A 19,710-nucleotide genomic window follows, 5' to 3' on the forward strand; every position below is an offset into this window, starting at 1 on the left:
ACTACAAACTATTACACCACCAAAGATGAGACAACTGCGTCAATTAGTTTGCCAGTTACGGACTTTTAAACAGTGGATACATTTTTTTGAACCCCTCTGTATAGTTCGGTGCCTTTGTCATGGAGGATATGAGTTCGGGGTTTGCCATTCTTAGACAAACTGGCACACACTCAGCCTTCTTTCAACCACTACCAACTCAGTCCTCTGTCATATTCAATAGCTCGTGACATCATGATTACAGGAGCTGAAGATGTATAGGACTCTAGACACTTTTTGTGATCCTTCACGAAGTCGCTAACGGACGCGTTGTCGTCGATCTGATCGCCACAGACAGAAGCGACTCGCATCGCTGAATACCACAGAACACTACTCCGTGTCCCAGTGGACTCTGGTCCTGTATCATGCAAGTCCGTGCTGTTTTGTAAGTAGGCTGTTTAGGTTTTCTTATTGGTAACGCCACATAGCGCTCGGTATGAAAAAATCACTGGCTGTGCCGTGTGCAGTCTGTGTTTAGTCTGCATTGTTGTCTGCCATTGTAGTGTTGGGCAGCGGCAGCTGGATGCTAACAGCGCGTAGCGTTGCGCAGTTGGAGGTGAGCCGCCAGCAGTGGTGGACGTGGGGAGAGAGATGCCGGAGTTTTGAAATTTGTAAGAATTGGTGTCATGAACTGCTATATATATTATGACTAGTGAGGTAAATACATTGTTTGTTCTCTATTAAAATCTTTCATTTGCTAACTATGCCTATCAGTAGTTAGTGCCTTCAGTAGTTTGAATCTTTTATTTAGCTGACAGTAGTGGCGCTCGCTGTATTGCAGTAGCTTGAGTAACGAAGATTTTTGTGAGGTAAGTGATTTGTGAAACGTATAGGTTAATGCTAGTCAGGGCCATTCTTTCGTAGGGATTTTTGGAAGTCAGATTGCGTTGCGCTAAAAATATTGTGTGTCAGTTTAAGCACAATCTTATATAATTTTTCCAAGGGGCTGTTTCAGTTTATTTTACAGAGTGCCGCGGCCTTAGAAAGTGTTGTTGTTGTTGTTGTGGTCTTCAGTCCTGAAACTGGTTTGATGCAGCTCTCCATGCTACTCTATCCTGTTCAAGCTTCATCATCTCCCAGTACCTACTGCAACCTACATCCTTCTGAATCTGCTTAGTGTATTCATTTCTTGGTCTCCCTCTACGATTTTTACCCTCCACGCTGCCCTCCAATACTAAATTTGTGATCCCTTGATGCCTCAGAACATGTCCTACCAACCGATCCCTTCTTCTGGTCAAGTTGTGCCACATACTTCTCTTCTCCCCAATCCGATTCAATACTTCCTCGTTAGTTATGTGATCTACCCATCTAATCTTCAGCATTCTTCTGTAACACCACATTTCTAAAGCTTCTATTCTCTTCTTGTCCAAACTATTTATCGTCCATGTTTCACTTCCATACATGGCTGCACTCCATACAAATACTTCCAGAAATGACTTCCTTCCACTTAAATCTATACTCGATGTTAACAAACTTCTCTTCTTCAGAAACGCTTTCCTTGCCATTGCCAGTCTACATTTTATATCCTCTTTACTTCGACCATTATCAGTTATTTGGCTCCCCAAATAGCAAAACTCCTTTACTACTTTAAGTGTCTCACTTCCTAATCTAATTCCCTCAGCATCACCCGACTTAATTCGACTACATTCCATTATCCTCGTTTTGCTTTTGTTGATGTTCATCTTATATACTCCTCTCAAGACACTGTCCATTCCATTCAACTGCTCTTCCAAGTCCTTTGCTGTCTCTCACAGAATTACGATGTTATCGGCGAACCTCAAAGTTTTTATTTCTTCTCCATGGACTTTAATACCTACTCCGAATTTTTCTTTTGTTTCCTTCACTGCTTGCTCAATATACAGATTGAATAACATCGTGAAGAGGCTACAGCCCTGTCTCACTCCCTTCCCAACCACTGCTTCCCTTTCATGTCCCTCGACTCTTATAACTGCCATCTGGTATCTGTACAAATTGTAAATAGCCTTTCGCTCCCTGTATTTTACCCCTGCCACCTTCAGAATTTGAAAGAGAGTATTCCAGTCAACATTGTCAAAAGCTTTCTCTAAGTCTACAAATGCTAGAAACGTAGGTTTGCCCTTCCTTAATCTAGCTTCTAATATAAGTCGTAGGGTCAGTATTGCCTCACGTGTTCCAACATTTCTACGGAATCCAAACTGATCTTCCCCGAGGTCGGCTTCTACCAGTTTTTCCATTCGTCTGTAAATAATTCGCGTTAGTATTTTGCAGCTGTGACTTATTAAACTGATAGTATAGTAATTTTCACATCTGTCAACACCTGCTTTCTTTGGGATTGGAATTATTATATTCTTCTTGAAGTCTGAGGGTACTTCGCCTGTCTCATACATCTTGCTCACCAGATGGTAGAGTTTTGTCAGGACTGGCTCTCCCAAGGCCGTCAGTAGTTCCAATGGAATGTTGTCTACTCCAGGGACCTTGTTTCGACTCAGGTCTTTCAGTGCTCTGTCAAACTCTTCACACAGTAACATATCTCCCATTTCATCTTCATCTACATCCTCTTCCATTTCCATAATATTGTCCTCAAGTACATCGCCCTTGTATAGACCCTCTATATACTCCTTCCACCTTTCTGCTTTCCCTTCTTTGCTTAGAACTGGGTTTCCATCTGATCTCTTGATATTCATCCAAGTGGTTCTCTTTTCTCCAAAGGTCTCTTTAATTTTCCTGTAGGCAGTATCTATCTTAACCCTAGTGAGATAAGCCTCTACATCCTTACATTTGTCCTCTAGCCATCCCTGCTTAGCCATTTTGCACTTCCTGTCGATCTCATTTTTGAGACGTTTGTATTCCTTTTTGCCTGCTTCTTTTACTGATTTTTATATTTTATCCTTTCATCAATTAAATTCAATATTTCTTCTGTTACCCAAGGATTTCTACTAGCCCTCGTCTTTTTACCTACTTGATCCTCTTCTGCCTTCACTACTTCATCCCTCAAAGCTACCCATTCTTCTTCTGTTGTATTTCTTTCCCCCATTCCTGTCAATTGCTCCCTCATGCTCTCCTTGAAACTCCGTAAAACCTCTGGTTCTTTTAGTTTATCCAGGTCCCATCTCCTTAAATTCCCACCTTTTTGCAGTTTCTTCAGTTTTAATCTACAGGTCATAACCAACAGATTGTGAGATTGTGGTCAGAGTCCACATCTGCCCCTGGAAATGTCTTACTATTTAAAACCTGGTTTTTAAATCTCTGTCGTACCATTATATAATCTATCTGAAACCTGGCAGTATCTCCAGGCTTCTTCCATGTATACAGCCTTCTTTTATGATTCTTTAACCAAGTGTTACCTATGATTAAGTTGTGCTCTGTGCAAAATTCTACCAGGCGGCTTCCTCTTTCATTTCTTTGCCCCAGTCCATATTCACCTACTACGTTTCCTTCTCTCCCTTTTCCTACTACCGGATTCCAGTCACCCATGACTATTAAATTTTCGTCACCCTTCACTATCTGAATAATTTCTTTTATTTGATCATACATTTCTTCAATTTCTTCGTCATCTGCAGAGCTAGTTGTCATATAAACTTGTACTACTGTAGTAGGTGTGGGCTTCGTATCTATCTTGGACACAATAATGCGTTCACTATGTTGTTTGTAGTAGCTTACCCGCATTCCTATTTTCCTATTCATTATTAAACCTGCTCCTGCATTACCCCTATTTGATTTTGTGTTTATAACCCTGTAGTCACCTGACCAGAAGTCTTGTTCCTCCTGCCACCGAACTTCACTAATTCCCACTACATCTAACTTTAACCTATCCATTTCCCTTTTTAAATTTTCTAACCTACCTGCCCGATTAAGGGATCTGACATTCCACGCTCCGACCCGTAGAACGCCAGTTTTCTTTCTCCTGATAACGACATCCTCTTGAGTAGTCCCCGCCCGGAGATCCGAATGGAGGACTATTTTACCTCCGGAATATTTTACCCAAGAGGATGCCATCATCATTTAATCATACAGTAAAGCTGCATGTCCTCGGGAAAAATGACGGCTGTAGTTTCCCCTTGCTTTCAGCCGTTCGCAGTACCAGCACAGCAAGGCTGTTTTGGTTATTGTTACATGGCCAGATCAGTCAATCATCCAGACTGTTGCCCCTGCAACTACTGAAAAGGCTGCTGCCCCTCTTCAGGAACCACACGTCTGTCTGGCCTCTCAACAGATACCCCTCCGTTGTGGTTGCACCTATGGTACGGCTATCTGTATCGCTGAGGCACGCAAGCCTCCCCACCAACGGCAAGGTCCATGGTTCATGGCGCCGAGGTTCGAGGTCAATGAAATAAAAGGAAACGTCCGACACGCATGGTGGAAAAATCTCGATTGGACTTACTACGATAATCAACCATTAAGACGATCAAATGCTGAGGGAAGGTTTCAAAGGAATGTCCCAGACATGCTGAACGTAACCGTGTGCACCCACAATCAATTAAGAACGAAATAAAACGTCAGCCAGCAGCAGATTAGGGAGTCAGTAGTTAGTTTCAATGCCGAATACCCAGAGGGCTGTGACGCTCCACAGCAACGGTTTCTGATGCAGTAGACTCTTCAAGCACGAGAAGACCGTGACATGCAGTGGTGCCACGCAGTTAACTTCAAGCTAAGTAAAAAACTCCTCCCGAACAGGCCATGAAGGCCCAACGGTACTGACCGACCGCCGTGTCATCCTCAGCCCCAGGTGTCCCTGGATGCGCACGTGGAGGGGCATGTCGTGAGCACACCGCTCTCCCTGCCGTATGTCGGTTTCCTAGACAGGATCCAGCTAAGTAGTATTTGACAATATTCATTTGAATAGTGTTGAGCTGAGGCTGCCCGTTTTTGTCTCAAAGAGTTAACAAAACTTGTCAGTAGCAGGAACAAGTCATTGCTTGGTACTTGTCTCTTGTACGGTAGGCCAAGTGGCTCTTGAGTACCAGTGAATTAGTTCAAAGCACTGATAACTGATCGGTTATATAAAGTAGCCAGTAGTTAGCAGACCGAGTGGCCGTGCAAGCACTTGTTTCGCACTGACGTGAGATCCTTTCTAGTAATTATTGAGAGAATGACATTGTGATAAGGGGGTTTGATCCGCCACCCGACGAAACAAATGCGTTTGTTAGAACAATACACTTATTAAAGAACGAGTGATAACTTGCTATTTCAGCAAACCATTGCTACCAACTACACAACCCAAACTCCTCCAACCAAAGAGATTTACTCTCTCTCTCTCTCTCTCTCTCTCTCTCTCTCTCTCTCTCTCTCTCTTCTCCGGTATAAAGACTGACAAAAGAAAAAATCAGACCAAACTCATATTGTCATTAACGTCGTGACTGCGCCACGCGGATCACACTGAGTCCAGTTTGGTGTAGTGAACCTGTGCCGTACGCGACAGTCAGAAGTAAACTATGCATGCCAGCTCGAGCTCTCCGCCCAGCTTCCAGTAATATAGTCCCGACGGTTCGTGGTGACACACTAGTTCTAACTTATAGCTGTTTTCGCCCCTCTCTTTGTCAGACCCAGTCAAACAATCCCACGATCTACCTCCCATGGTGCTGTTCTTCTGAAAGTGCCTGTGCCTACACTTGTTGCCACACTACCGTCCTGAGCACATCTCGTCACCTCTCCTCCTGCTGTCATTTCACTGCAGCCAACTGTGTGTGCGATCTGCCACTACTGTGCTCCCGTGTCCCACATGCCAATGATTCCTCCTCTCTCAAAGCCCTAAAGCCGCAAGTGCACGTCCCCTGGGCGCGCTCTACAGCTCCACCTGAAAAGTTTCTGTAACTTAAAGAGCGCCCAATAGTCGCCATTCTCATGGTTATTCATCTGCAGGAATGGCTTTTTGCTATGTTAAAGCTATCGGAAATATCCTCGCACTAGGATGAAATTTTCGTCAGCATATTCCACAGGCCTACAAATACTAGTGAATCATTATGACAGCATTTGGACAAGGTGTTTGTGGTAGCAAAAATATAAAAATGAAAATATTAAATATCTGGGGAAATCAGACTCAAAATGGCAAGGTTTGCTGGACATGTAGTTAGGATGAGTATGCAGAGAATGACAAAGATAGTGTGGGAAACAACAGGGAGAACAAGGGGAAAGACAGGAACCAGGTGGGTTGTTGAACTTGGGAAGGACTGGTTGGAATTGGGGATCAAGGTCGAAGGAAAGGAAAATTGGAGGAACAAATATACACCGACCAATATGCCGGAGATCAATGACAGAGAAGAATACAAGAAAAGATTAGTGTCACCAGTGGAGCGGACAGGAGAAACGGAAACTGAACTCGGAAGAAGAGCGGGAGAGAAGAAGAGAAAGAATGAAGAGGTTCTTGGAGAAGAAGAGGAAAATGCAGTCCACGAAGGGGCTGCCGTGGTCCTACAGAGGCCGTAACGCAAGAAGAAGAAGAAGATTAAATTTTCTGTCAACTCAGTATTTTACTTCGTTATTCATTTTGGAATATCGCCATAGACTGATTTTTCATTGAATTTCTTACCCTCGAGTTCTAATTGATATGTTTTGAACTGTAAGATTTATTTTAGTATTATCAACCACTTCATATCGACTGCTGAATACTGCAATCTCTATTCTTCTCCATGCGTTATAGTCTTCAGCTACTTTTTTTCCTCGTCTTTGATGCCGCATCTTCACGGGGTCGACATGTTAATTACTCGATTTGGCAGTCTTAGTGGTAGAGGGGTGGCTGGATGCCCTTACTGTCGCCACTCCTTAACTCCTCCGTCCGACTGAATTTTTGTACCCCATCTGTCTGCGTCTAGTGTTGCCTTTTGTGAAAGTATGCAAGCGTTTTCTAAATGTTTCCAAATTACGTAACTACGGCGGGACGTGTTTGTCGCTCCGGTATTCACCTAGTAGGATGTGGGAAACCACCTGAAAACCACATCAAGGCTAGCTGGCACACTTGATCTCGTCGTCCATCCACCGGGCGGATAAGATCCTGGGTAGATACGTCTCCCCGAATCCCGAAAGCGGCGTGCTAACGCGCACGGCTGTCCTGGCAGGTCTACTATTCTCTAAAAAAATGGTTCAAATGGCTCTGAGCACTATGGGACTTAAACTTCCGAGGTCATCAGTCCCCTAGAACTTAGAACTACTTAAACCTAAGGACATCACGCACATCCATGCCCGAGTCAGGATTCGAACCTGCGACCGTAGCTACTATCTCTGTTACATGCCTCTACACTGCTTATTTTCTAATACCCTCTACCCACGACACATGAGGTCCTCATCTCTGTCATTTCTTTTAAAATCCATCAGAGAACGTCGTTGATCCAGCTAGCATCTGTTCATGTGGCTACAATTCCCGCCCACCTCCATTTCATATTCGTGACAGTCGTCTGAACGTCTTCCTCTCCAGTAGGATCCCTAAACAATCTGTTTGTCTCCTGTTACTTTCAGTAATTCCAAGACCATCTCTCCATTTTTGGCTGAGACGACCTCTGCTTCTTTGTCGGCTTCTTATTTGTTTGTATCAATTTCATAAGTAAACATGGGTAATACGCGGTTAATCGTCATATCCTTTCAGAGGCATCATAACCCAAATTCAGAAAACCCAGTTTCGTTTACTAAAAGTGCTCTAATTGATTTTAATTGTTTTATTTACTTCTGTAATTAACAGCCACTGTCTTCCCTAAATACAAAATCTCACCCACTGGCTCTCTAATTTTGTAGCAAACTTGTTCTGTTTTCTTTTCTACTATAAAGAATCAATATATTTAACTGTATCATAGATTGAACCATATGTCTGAATTGAAAGTATCTCTATGTGATTAATTAATATATTTTTTCCGTGTTCTGTATTTTGTTCAGAAAAGTACGAAAACCGTACAGGTCACGTATCTCTTATGTTCTACACTCTTCCTTGAATAATAAGAGATACAAATTTGACTCCAATGTCGTTCTTTATCCATGTACTCGACCCATTTTAATAATATTATGTCAAAAATGTATTAACGTTTCAGTCTGTCATATTCTCTGGAAGTGGTTGGTTTCGTGACCCAACAATCGCGCTCCATCAGCGCGCTAACCTTTATGCATTTTCCTTTCTTCAAGTCGAGCATGCATCCTAATGTCCTTCACGAAGTCTGAATATCACTATTACTGCCCTGCAAAACATTGTGTTGTTCTGAAACTGGACCTTGACATGGTCTTGTGTCCTAATCGGATCAGTTATTTCAATGAAGATACAACTCAACATTTAAGGTCATCACTCCCCTAGAACTTAAAACTACTTAAACCTAACCAACCTAAGCACATCACACACGCACCCAGTCCCGAGGCAAGATTCGAACTTGCGACCGTAACGGTCGCGCGGTTCCAGACTGAAGCGCCTAGAACCACTCGGCCACAAAGGCCGGCAAACCCTAAGAACATTAGACGACTTGGGGAGAACCTCATTTTATATCATGAATTCTAAAACTCAGGTTTTCGTGACTGCGACATTCTCTTTCTGTCGTCAACGTGGTGCCGCCTTACTTCGCCGACATTTGAACTTCAATTAGAAACATTTATAAAAGTCACACAGTAGGACACTATGAGTTTGTTGCATTTTCATTTAGTCTCATTATAATTCATTTCCAGGCTTAGTTTCGTACTTAGGCCATTAAGTCCTTCCCTTTGCAGCTATAGCTGATCAGTACTACGGAAAAATTGACGCACCTCTGAATTATACTAGAAATCACATACAGCAAATGGGACTGCGCGGTCTACATAATCCACTAGAAAAATATCCTGTGGTATTCTTTAAAATTATAACACTCTAAGTTAAACACTGAGCTTAAAATCCAGACTCAGCACCTCATATGCAATGCATGAGGTTCTGGGCGCTACAGTCTGGAACCGCGAGACCGCTACGGTCGCAGGTTCGAATCCTGCCTCGCGCATGGATGTATGTGATGTCCTTAGGTTAGTTAGGTTTAAGTAGTTCTAAGTTCTAGGGGACTGCTGACCTTAGAAGTTAAGTCCCATAGTGCTCAGAGCCATTTTTTTTGCAATGCATGACCACGAGCAGCTTAAGGCGCTTCAAGTGTATGTTTTATTTCTTACTTTTACACAAATCATTTCAAGAAACATTTGTCATTCTTTTCAAATTTTTTTATTTCAAGTTTTTATTGACAGTTAAATACCACACAAATGTAGTGTTTGTGCCCAAAACTAAATAGACATTGAAGAGATGATCTTTTTTAAACTTCATTTACATAGCTATTGGCAGCTGTATGCGAAGTATTTCAATTTTCTCTCAGATGCCTATTTTTTCATAATTACCCTGATTACTTTCAAGCATTTAAAGCTTTTACCACAAACCTAGATCCCACGCTGATTATAAAAATTCCAACAAAAATCCATTGTGTAGTTTCTAGGGAGTCTAGTTTTCGCTCTCTCGAACATTTGAACGCCAAGTGTCGTTCAAATACCTTCCCTTGACAAATATTGCTTCTTCGTTTTCCCTTTTTAAGGATCTGGAAACTTCATCAAGGAAGTGCGTGCTGCACAAAATAACCTAGGATCCAGGTGGTGTACAGCCCATTAAACTTGCGTATGTCGGGAGCGTGAGCTACCCTACTTTTTTTTGTTGTTTTGCCCGTGTGGTGCCTACTGCTGCTCAGCATTTCGTTCAGTACCATATTTCTACCTATTATTATGTTCTATTGGGCTCTTGTTTTGTGTACATAATGGTTCAAATGGCTCTGAGCACTATGGGACTCAACTGCTGTGGTAATCAGTCCCTAGAACTTAGAACTACTTAAACCTAACTAACCTAAGAACATCACGCACATCCATGCCCGAGGCAGGATTCGAACCTGCGACCGCAGCAGTCGCGCGGTTCCGGACTGCGCGCTTAGAACCGCGAGACCACTGCGGCCGGAGTACATAATGGATGTCGCTCTTAAGTTACTTGGTATTGAATTATTTATCGCCTTATTCCGTGTACCTGTTACTTAGTATGGTAGTACACTCTTTCAATCGGCTTTTCGTCTCTTGGAAATCCAAAGTGGGTAGTCATCTATAGACAATAAAGTGATATTTTGTGTGCTTCATTGTCTACAATGTCTTAAAAACTGACCTCTAGAAGGCATACGTTAATGCATAATAAATTGTGTGATATTCTTGAAGGTCTCCTAGGCTGTTCAATAAAACTGCGCTTTTATTGGTCTGATTAAAACGCTGTACCACCAAAAAGTTGCTGCTATTGTAGTTCCTCCATTATTTTTCTTGTGAAGAAGAAAAGAAGGAGGTAGATGACAAACTGGTATAGGGAGCAGCAAGAACTTACACTCATAACTTGTTTAGGAAATTGAGCTTCGTTACCAGAACGTTAATGGTGCAAAAGCTGCTGTATTACTGGAAATGGTCTCTCCTAAGATTAAGAGAGGAAAATAGAATCTCTCAATGCCTATCTGTTATGCTATGAGAGCTTCGTAATGGCAATTATACCGAAGATTTTAGGAGTACAACAGCGACTTCACCTCAAAGAACTGGAACCGTGGTTACAAAAAAGTGCCACTGCCTCAGTATCTGCTGTCGAATACGTAATGTATAGAAATAAAAATATGGATGTGCTTGTATTTTTAACAGAGGTGCACAAAGACGTCTGATACAAGGAAATTCCAAAACCTGATTTTAATAAATAATGCAACGAAAAATATCATTTTAAAAATACAATATATTTGTTGAAAATAAGTAAAGACCCGAATTCACCCAAAGATTTTAATTAAGGATTGTTTGCATTTATTTGCTTCAGGCCTCTGTGGACTCTTTGAAGTGAATGAACTGAAGAAGATGCTGCATTGCGCACGGATTCATGTAAGGCGGCAGCCAGGTCCTTCTCAGCTGATGCTCCCATGCTATGTTATTTATCGCTGTTTAGCGTAGATTATCAGGCCTGAAGATATTTTTACAACTCCCACAGGCCAACCTTTTGCGGTATTGCAGTATTCAGCCTTGATTGTCTTTAAGAAATGACACTACAGATTCAGTAGGCGTTATTGCGGTGATTCCTTATTCCGCTTGGCAGAAATGTTTAATATTCCCACTTCTGAGCTTTATTTCTGGTCAGACTGATTTAACTGTGTTGGTACTGTTAGGATAAATTATGTGTAATACAGTATAAAATTGGCAATGTGACTTAATCAGCATCATTAACTATTTATGTGTATGTAATAAAACAACTGAAAAAATTATTACGTAATCGAATGATTATGGCTGCTCTTTCAAAGGTTCCAGGGCACTTCTGAGCTAAATAACTTTGGTCTAAGTACCATGGTGTAGGGTCAACTACTACATCATTGTGAGCACCTGTATCTTTGTGACTTCATATATTTCACCCTCAAAGAATTACACTAATTAATCTGATCTTCCATAATAGCTGTAGACTATCTCTCATTGCATATACGTAAGAACAAATCATAAACATTATTTTTGTCTCTTTTTAATACTTTTCAAATTTGAAATTCCATTTTGTTGAACTCTATCAAATCTGTTATGATTGATCTTTTTTAATTTCTTTCCTTTTTCAGTAAATATACTTGTTAACAAGGTATTTAATCATGCGATACGAACTCTGAAAATAGAGGATGAAAACAAAACACTGTAGTCGAGCCCAGTTGCTGTAACTGGTCGAATCTCCTAAGTAACAGGATATTGTGCAACTGTGGCCACAAACAGCGCAGGAGTTCTGTCATTGTGCAATGCATTTCAAAATTTTATGGTCTACTCAACAATACTGCGACTTCTGAATGTAACAAGTACACGTTCAACACTGCGCAACACTGTATGTAGGGTCATATTATTGACAGCCGTAACGATGCTGCAACCTCTCACAGGCGGCATATTAGTGTTGTATAGGAGCTACCCTTTTATTAGTTCAGTAGGCCAACCGCATTTAATTAAAAATAAACAATAAAACTAAGCATGATATCAATAATGATCTTCTTTAGCTTTGCCGATTTAGCTGGCTAAACAGTACTTAAATATATGAACTGATGAAATGTGTCACACTGTCAGGTAGTAGAATATGAACTCTGTCATTTGTCATTCCATATACAAAGTACATTTGATACTTGTGAGTAGTGACTTTTTTTTTTTTTTTTCAAGCGAGTATTTCGTAACCAGAGGGTGCTAAGAAGCGTTCTTCCGTTATTCCCTTGAGGGGACGCTTAAGCATATGGTAATAGTTGTGACGTCTGACTTTTCACAGATACAGTTATCTTCGAGAAAGCCTTCCCTTAATTAAAATGTAGTAGAATCCCATTACGTCATAATAAAATATCAGCTTGGACCGAAGACTAACAACTAGCTCCTAATCTGCAGAGAAGTTGAGTTTAATGCTTCACGAAACGTGTTGATGTAGTAGTTACTGCAGCATAACGACACGACTGAGCTATGTCGTACAAATATATGTAAGTAATAAATGGGCACAGGTAAGAAGTGGAACGACAAACAAAGTTCAGTTTGGGGATGTACTGAGAAACTGCGAATTGTCTACCGAGGAGATCACTAACAAAACATTTGAGCGACGCGTATCTCAGTGTTGATCGAGTGCATAGCATCCATACGGTGCTGGATTAACAAAGGACTCTGAACATACAGTATATACAAAGGAGAGCAACGAAAACGGTAACAGGTTGTTTGATTGCGTGGATAGTGCATTAGTAGAGCTGAATATGATTTGCAGAGTATGCCAGTAGATGTAGATGTAGACAAAAGTTAATGGCAGACACTCGAGGATATTCAGTAGATAAATCGAAGAAAGCTAATCACAAAATTACGTGGACCGGATTTCAGGAATTTTACTCAGCACCCTACGGATCAAAAAATGGTTCAAATGACTCTGACCACTATGGGACTTAACTTCTGAGGTCATGAGTCCCCTAGAACTTAGAACTACTTAAACCTAACTAACCTTAGAACCGCTCGGCCAACCTGGCCGGCCCCTACGGATCGATCGCTTAGAGATCGAGAAAACAAAATTGTGCAGAAGAGCAAAAAATACTCTCCCCGCGCCCCATCCACGACGGTAACAGGAAGAAACTCTCATGTATGATACAAGAAGGTACCTTCGGTCACACACTACATAGTCATTCGCAGAGTACAGATGTAGGTGTAGAGCAACAAAAGTAGCGTTTCTGAGCCGGAAAACTCCTACCACACCAGCAGCAACTTCCCTCAGTAGCAGCTTAGAAGTATCCAGTCTCAACCATGCTTCAAAGGATTAACTCTCCAAGTTACCTTCTCACCCTTAAACATCGTGGTTAATAATTTAATGTCGCGTGAGCGACTGCAAAGTGAATCCTTTTCTCAATTATTTTCAACAGTCACGTATTTCACATTGCGTAAAATGCTACGAACATAATTGAGGCGTACGGTAGTTGACTGTGATACGCCAGTCCGCTTTTCTGAGTGTTTTAGAAACGTAAATCTCACTTACAGTTTTAAAATTCGAGATACGATCTCTTGCCGAGGGCAGTGTGTGTTGGTTAACTGCCGCGTCGCACGCCGAGCTGCGAGCGGCGGATATCCAGCAGGTGGCCGCGTAGTACGCCACTGGCTGTTCAGCGTTCCCACAGAAAAAGACCAGCACACTAACCGAAAAACACAACCACAAGCAGTCACAAGAAGTAAATACAGCTTTTGTTCAAGCTATAAACAACACTGCAAGATGTAACTGAGAACTGCAACTTTTATAGGCTTCATTCTCCTGGTGACGGCTAGAAGATTTGAAACAATGATGTAGCAATGACTGGCGAAGAATAGTATGTGTAACCGCGGAAGGTGCGCATCTTCGTGGCTTAACTGAAGAACGCCACGGAAAATCAAGAACGAGATGAAAACCTGGAATTAGAAACACATGTGTTACCATAGTATAAATTTATCTCTTCTGCATCTGACTCTACCGATATTATATCTGTTCCAGTGAATGCCGATATTTTCCAAGGGAGCCGAGTATTCCATGTGAACAGTGTTGGGTATTCCACTAATTTAGTGAATATATGTCCTATATTGTGGGCATCTGTTATTGAGAAAATGTGATTCCAAATAACGCAAGCTTTGCTTATTATTATGAAAAATTCAATGATTTAAACTGGACCAAAAATTCTGGGTGAAACTGAAAACTGCACGCAACGATTAGAAATTAATTTATCCGTCTATTTATTCACGATTCTTGAAAGTGTGGTACAGTCAGACCTCTTTAAGAAAAACTTCATGACACAGTCGAATTCATGAATCATTCCATGACAAAGTCGAATTTATATCACAAACAGTAGCGATTCAGTTTTGCGGTTTAAGGTCTATGCCGTATATAAGAAAGTTAAAATTTCATTAATGGATGGTAAACGATGAGAAACGTTTCTCACTGTTCAGATCTCCTAAGAATATTACTTCAGAATTTACAAAATTCCATGAGGGTTTTCATTTGAAAATAAAAAAAATAGAAAATAAGTGTTTATTCGCTGAATAAGAGACAAAATAAAGTGACACTTTCCTAACGACGGTTCACAAAACGGGCGTTCTTCCGCACGTTGCGTTTTCAAGGAATTCTGATATACACTATGGCTTTAACTAGTTAGCTGTTCAGATCTAAGCATGAAAGCTTTCTTATGACAGTCTTCTCGCAGTAACTTCAGACCATTTTTTTATAATACAGTTGTCATTTTTAATTTGTTACTCTTTACATGGACACCACTGACAGTTCATAAACGACTCAAAACGCCGAAATAAGGTTTTCTTCAAATAGTTCTTCCTGTGGTGGGCGACTTGCTATTCTGTGTGGTTCATGACCCTAACTTTATTATCTCTCCAAATTTAAACAATTTTAATATTAAACAGGTTTTCCCACTTCCTGCTTTTTAAAATTTTTAAAATGAAATTTTCTATTCTGCCATTCACTTTCGTGTTATCAGGGATTAACGGCGAATTATCGAAATCTGTTGTCAGCGCGCAGGTGAATTAGACAATAAACTTTACTTTTTAATTCATACCGCTGGAAACTGCAAAATGGTTTTAACCTTTACAATATTTACTGCATCTGTGAGGCAAAGCATAATTATTTGAAATGGAATGGTGAACATTTTTATTCGGCATTAATAGCCGTTATAACAGGAGTACAATAATACAGAACACGCCACAGCTCGTAGTGGAATTCTGGGCAAAAAACTGGCGGGAAACGCGCAGAATGTGAGGTCGAAGCCTGCCGCCGCTGCTCACTGGCTGGGCAAACACAGCGAAACGCGGCTAAACTGTGTGGTAAGTAAAGGCCGTTTATTTAACCACCCAGGGAAACTCTCTCCCCTCTACGCACCGAAAAACTTGCCTACATGCGCCCGAGTCGTTTAAGCCATTAACTGGGACAAGTTCACTCGAGAACCCTGTGTATATAACTGTAACAAATTCTCAAGCCCTGTCAAGTTTCTTCTTTTTCTTAACCTGCTTGTAGTTCAGTCCACTTTGAAACCAGCTGTAATACTTAATACAGTCCTTCCGTCAGTAGTATGGAAGCCGGCGTACTTTTCGCCGATTTTATTCTGTGAACTACAAGTCAAAGCTTTTGTCATCAGTATATAACTGCGATTCAGCAGATCCCAAGTAACTGTAACTACAACCAAATTTTTACTGGAATGAAAATAGTAATCACCCATTAGTGTACTCTCAACTTATTAAAAGGGCTTCATTATCCGTCTGCAGTACTCGTTTCGTGCTCTCTTATCCATTCTAATATTGGTCAATGCGATACGAGTCATTTAGTGATAAAAATAGTGACTAGTTCTATTTCAGGAAAATGACTTCCGAAATCATCCACACGGAGAAGCACGATCAGTGATCATGCGACATGACTGACGATGTATGCTTTATCCAGGACAGCAGACATACTTGCAATAACATATCGACACAATAGGACAAGATGTGGCTCAAAGGCTAACGAACTGACTTCGAATACCGAAAACGTGGAATCCCAAACCTCGATGCGTGTGGTTTCTGTGATATCATTTTAGGCACGCATGGGATAGTTCAATATGAATGGCACCGGCGATTCCTGCCGTTACTCTGGTGTATCTGAATGATTATGTACGCAGCGATGCCTATGTCGAGATGGACTACATAATCATATATATCATAAACGATGCAGTAGTTCAGATAGTCAAGGATGGAAAAGAAAATTGTGCATCGGATTTTTGGAGGAGCTATCCTGTATTCATTTATAGTAATTAGGGTACAACAATGAAAACATAAATATTGACTGCCTGACAGAATTTCCCCTTAAATATGTAGCCTATATATCAACCACAACAAAAAATTAGTCCAGAGACTGTAATGTTAAACGAAAGAGAAATAAATGTTTCCACACCAATGTGACAAATATGAATAGTCTTCATGTGACAGGGGCAATTTCGATCGTAGGTGGCATGAAATTGCGTTCTGTTCGATATAACAGAGTAGACTGGGAAACAGGTACTCACCTAGCGATAAGTGGATCGTCCTTGCCCACCGTTTCACGAGGACAGTACAACTGCTTCCACGAGAGGCAGGGACTGGTTGCCGTTGTGACAGCAGCACGTGTGGAACAGACACTCACGTGACGTCGGGAACCGCCACTGTTCTGAGCTGACTTGGGCGTGACAGTAACACGCGAAAATGAGACACGCACGTGACGTCGCGAACCGGTGTTATCACTTGCTGGAAGTGGCGTGACAGCACTACGAAATAAGGCAGGCAATGTTGTTTGGTGCACTCGGTCACTGTTCTGTTGTGACAATAATACGTGTAAGGTGAGCACTCGCGTGGTGCACCGTCCCGGCACTGTGGTCGTTTCAGCTTAACACGTGTGAGTCAGGGACGCGCGTCTCGGAGCTGGTACCGGCGTGACTGCAACAGGTGACCGGTAGCGCTCTAGGCTAGTCTCAGCAACAGGTGGGGGCTGGCCACGTGTGCCGGCTAGGTGCGGCGCGGCGCTGCGCTGGAGGCGGCGTGTCGCGGGCGCAGCGGCTGCCGGCTGACTGACGCGCCGCCATCCCGGCCACGCCGGCCTCCGGCCCCCGCCCCCGCCCCCGCCCCCGCCCCCACAGCCGCCCCCACCGCGGCGCCGGTGCCGCAAACAGCGCCGCCACCCGCTGCTCTCCAGCTGATGCACCGCAGCCGCCGGCTACTGTGCCGCGTCATCGTCATCCTGGCCGATTTCGGGCGCAAGCACGTGCTCAGAATTCTGTGTCGTAAGAGAAATAAGATCTGCGTCCGCAGATGCCTCAATCGCATACGCGTACGCATGTCCTTTAGCAATATCGCCGGATGTTCAATTTTTGTAAACCATTTTAAACCGTTCAGCATGCCGGAGCTATAATATTAACATTGCCCTCGGCCCTAAATAAAATCAGACCTCGTAGTTTGCATTCCATTGACCAATAGTTTAGATTAGGACCATAGCCTGGCATATTCTTGATACGTTAACTAAGTTAATTATTTTAATAAATTAATGACAGCCGGCCGGAGTGGCAGAGCGGTTCTAGGCGCTACAGTCTGGAACTGCGCGGCCGCTACGGTCGCAGGTTCGAATCGTGCCTCGGCCATGGATGTGTGTGATGTCCCTAGGTTAGTTAGGTTTAAGTAGTTCTAAGTTTTAGGGGACTGCTGACCTCAGAAGTTAAGTCCCATAGTGCTCAGAGCCATTTGAACCATTTTTATTAATGACACGGGATTTTGTGCGGAACGCCTCCATAATGTTGGCGAAAGGTAGGAAAGTGGGGAAATGCGAGTGAAAGGACTAGACCAAGAAAAATTTATGACAAAGTTATTTTATTTATTAAAGCTAGACTAAAGACATATCAATATACAAAAATTTGTAGCCGTGAGGCTTAACATTAGAATAATTAATGACACACAGGTCAAACTGGTGCCCGAAAATTGGTACAACGTGAGTTGAAGCAGGCGAAATATAAGTCAGTAAGACTGGACACGTACTCCCTGTAGCAAACTTGAAATACGGCGCAGTAAAATGGCTGTATTACAACAATAAAAAACAATCTTATTAAAACATGGCAATAAAGAAAGCTATGCAATAAAAGACTATGAAACAAATTCGTTAACATTTGCTATGGAAAAAAAACGCCTTTTCTTGCTGGACTGTTATTTATTCCTCCAAGACGTGTTTCGCCTTTTTTTCCTAAGGCATCTTCGGTGGGATCTAGAACGATACAGCTTTGTTTTGACATTTGTTATTTTTAGATTATAAGAGAGATCACGTAGCGTCTTTTTATGTAAATAAGTAATTACTTACAGTTTTTCAGGTTTCTGCGTTTCCTCTCATCTGGTCTGGAGGTCGCACTACCACTTCATTTCCGAAACATAAGCACGCAGATGCCAGGAAACTCTAAGTAATTATTTATTTACATAGAAAGGGACGTGAACTGTTTGATAATCTAAAAATAACAAATTTCAAAACAAAGCTGCTACGTGGTGGTTACGTGCAAACCGGTGACAAGTTCAACGGTTCAAACGGCTCTGAGCACTATGGGACTTAACATCTGAGGTCATCAGTCCCCTAGAACTTAGAACTACTTAAACCTAACTAACCTAAGGACATCACACACACCGATGCCCGAGGCAGGATTCGAACCTGCGACCGTAGCAGTCGGGCGGTTCAGGACTGAAGCGCCTAAAACCGCTAGACCACCGCGGCCGGCACCCGGTGACAAGTGAAATAATAAGTATAGAGGAATTGCAAGCTACAACTACTTTTATTACTGATCAACAGTTTAAACCAAAGCGCACAGTATTTACCCACAAATTTTGTACAAGTGCCTCTTATACAAATAGTCAAAAAAATACATTTCCTAAAATCTTTCTGATTGAATTACTTGCAAACGATAACTTGTTATAACTTCGATCTTCCTGTTGCCGTTATCCCCGCGGCCAAAAGAACCTCCCGTTCCCTCTGGTACTGGTCGGCCAAGGCGCCGTACTCCGGACATTGATTTAGGCATGGACTAGGTGCCCGCTCCAGTGCTGCAACAGAAAAGCACAAACACACAGCCACAGCCAAAAGAAACAATGTTAACAGCCCCAGAATATAGTAAGATAAAATTCTGCAAAGATAGATCACATCTAGAGAAAGGCAAATAAAAATGGTTAAAAGCATTTTCAAAATGTGTAAAATTGCCCCAGCACAAACAGACTAGTTTCAAAAGGGCAACGATAATGCAAGGCATAATATTATTACACCAGTACGTCGCAGTTCCAATACAATATTGACACTCATAAGAAAAGGTAGAAGCTAGTGATGACAAGGGTAGGCCCGACTGCAAAACTAGAAACCTTGAATGTCTACTTCTTAAATAGACTCCACTAGGCAAAATGGATAACACATTGCTCATCGTCCTGTGTAGAAGACCATGGCCCAGTTACGCCTCAAAAACTTGCAATAACAGGCCCGCTTCCGCACTCCGAGCCACATACACCGGTCAAATCCAGCTTACTCCACGGAAACAAGTTTCACCCTCTGAGCAGCGACACGTACCTTCCGTTCCGAAGCCAAAACCCAGTCTGCCCGCCAGCCCACCAGCACCACCACAGGCCAACGAGGCAAAGATAAGCGACGCCGAGAGAAACAATCGATCCGGATGAATCTAACGGGGAAAGCACTGGCGTCGGCGCCTC

General features: G+C 42.2%; 1 protein-coding gene across 1 annotated transcript in view; it reads right to left on the reverse strand.

Moving 5' to 3' along the window:
- LOC126355893 (trypsin alpha-3-like) overlaps window positions 1-16,926 on the reverse strand; it is a 1,162,507-nt gene extending 1,145,581 nt beyond the window's left edge. The window contains exon 1 of the mRNA XM_050006399.1: window positions 16,521-16,926. The gene's annotated coding sequence lies outside the window, so the exon portion shown is untranslated. The remainder of the gene's footprint in view (window positions 1-16,520) is intronic.
- Window positions 16,927-19,710: the final 2,784 nt, after the last annotated feature.

The sequence above is a fragment of the Schistocerca gregaria genome, chromosome 3 (assembly GCF_023897955.1).
Source record: "Schistocerca gregaria isolate iqSchGreg1 chromosome 3, iqSchGreg1.2, whole genome shotgun sequence".
Classification (NCBI taxonomy): Eukaryota; Metazoa; Arthropoda; class Insecta; order Orthoptera; family Acrididae; genus Schistocerca; species Schistocerca gregaria.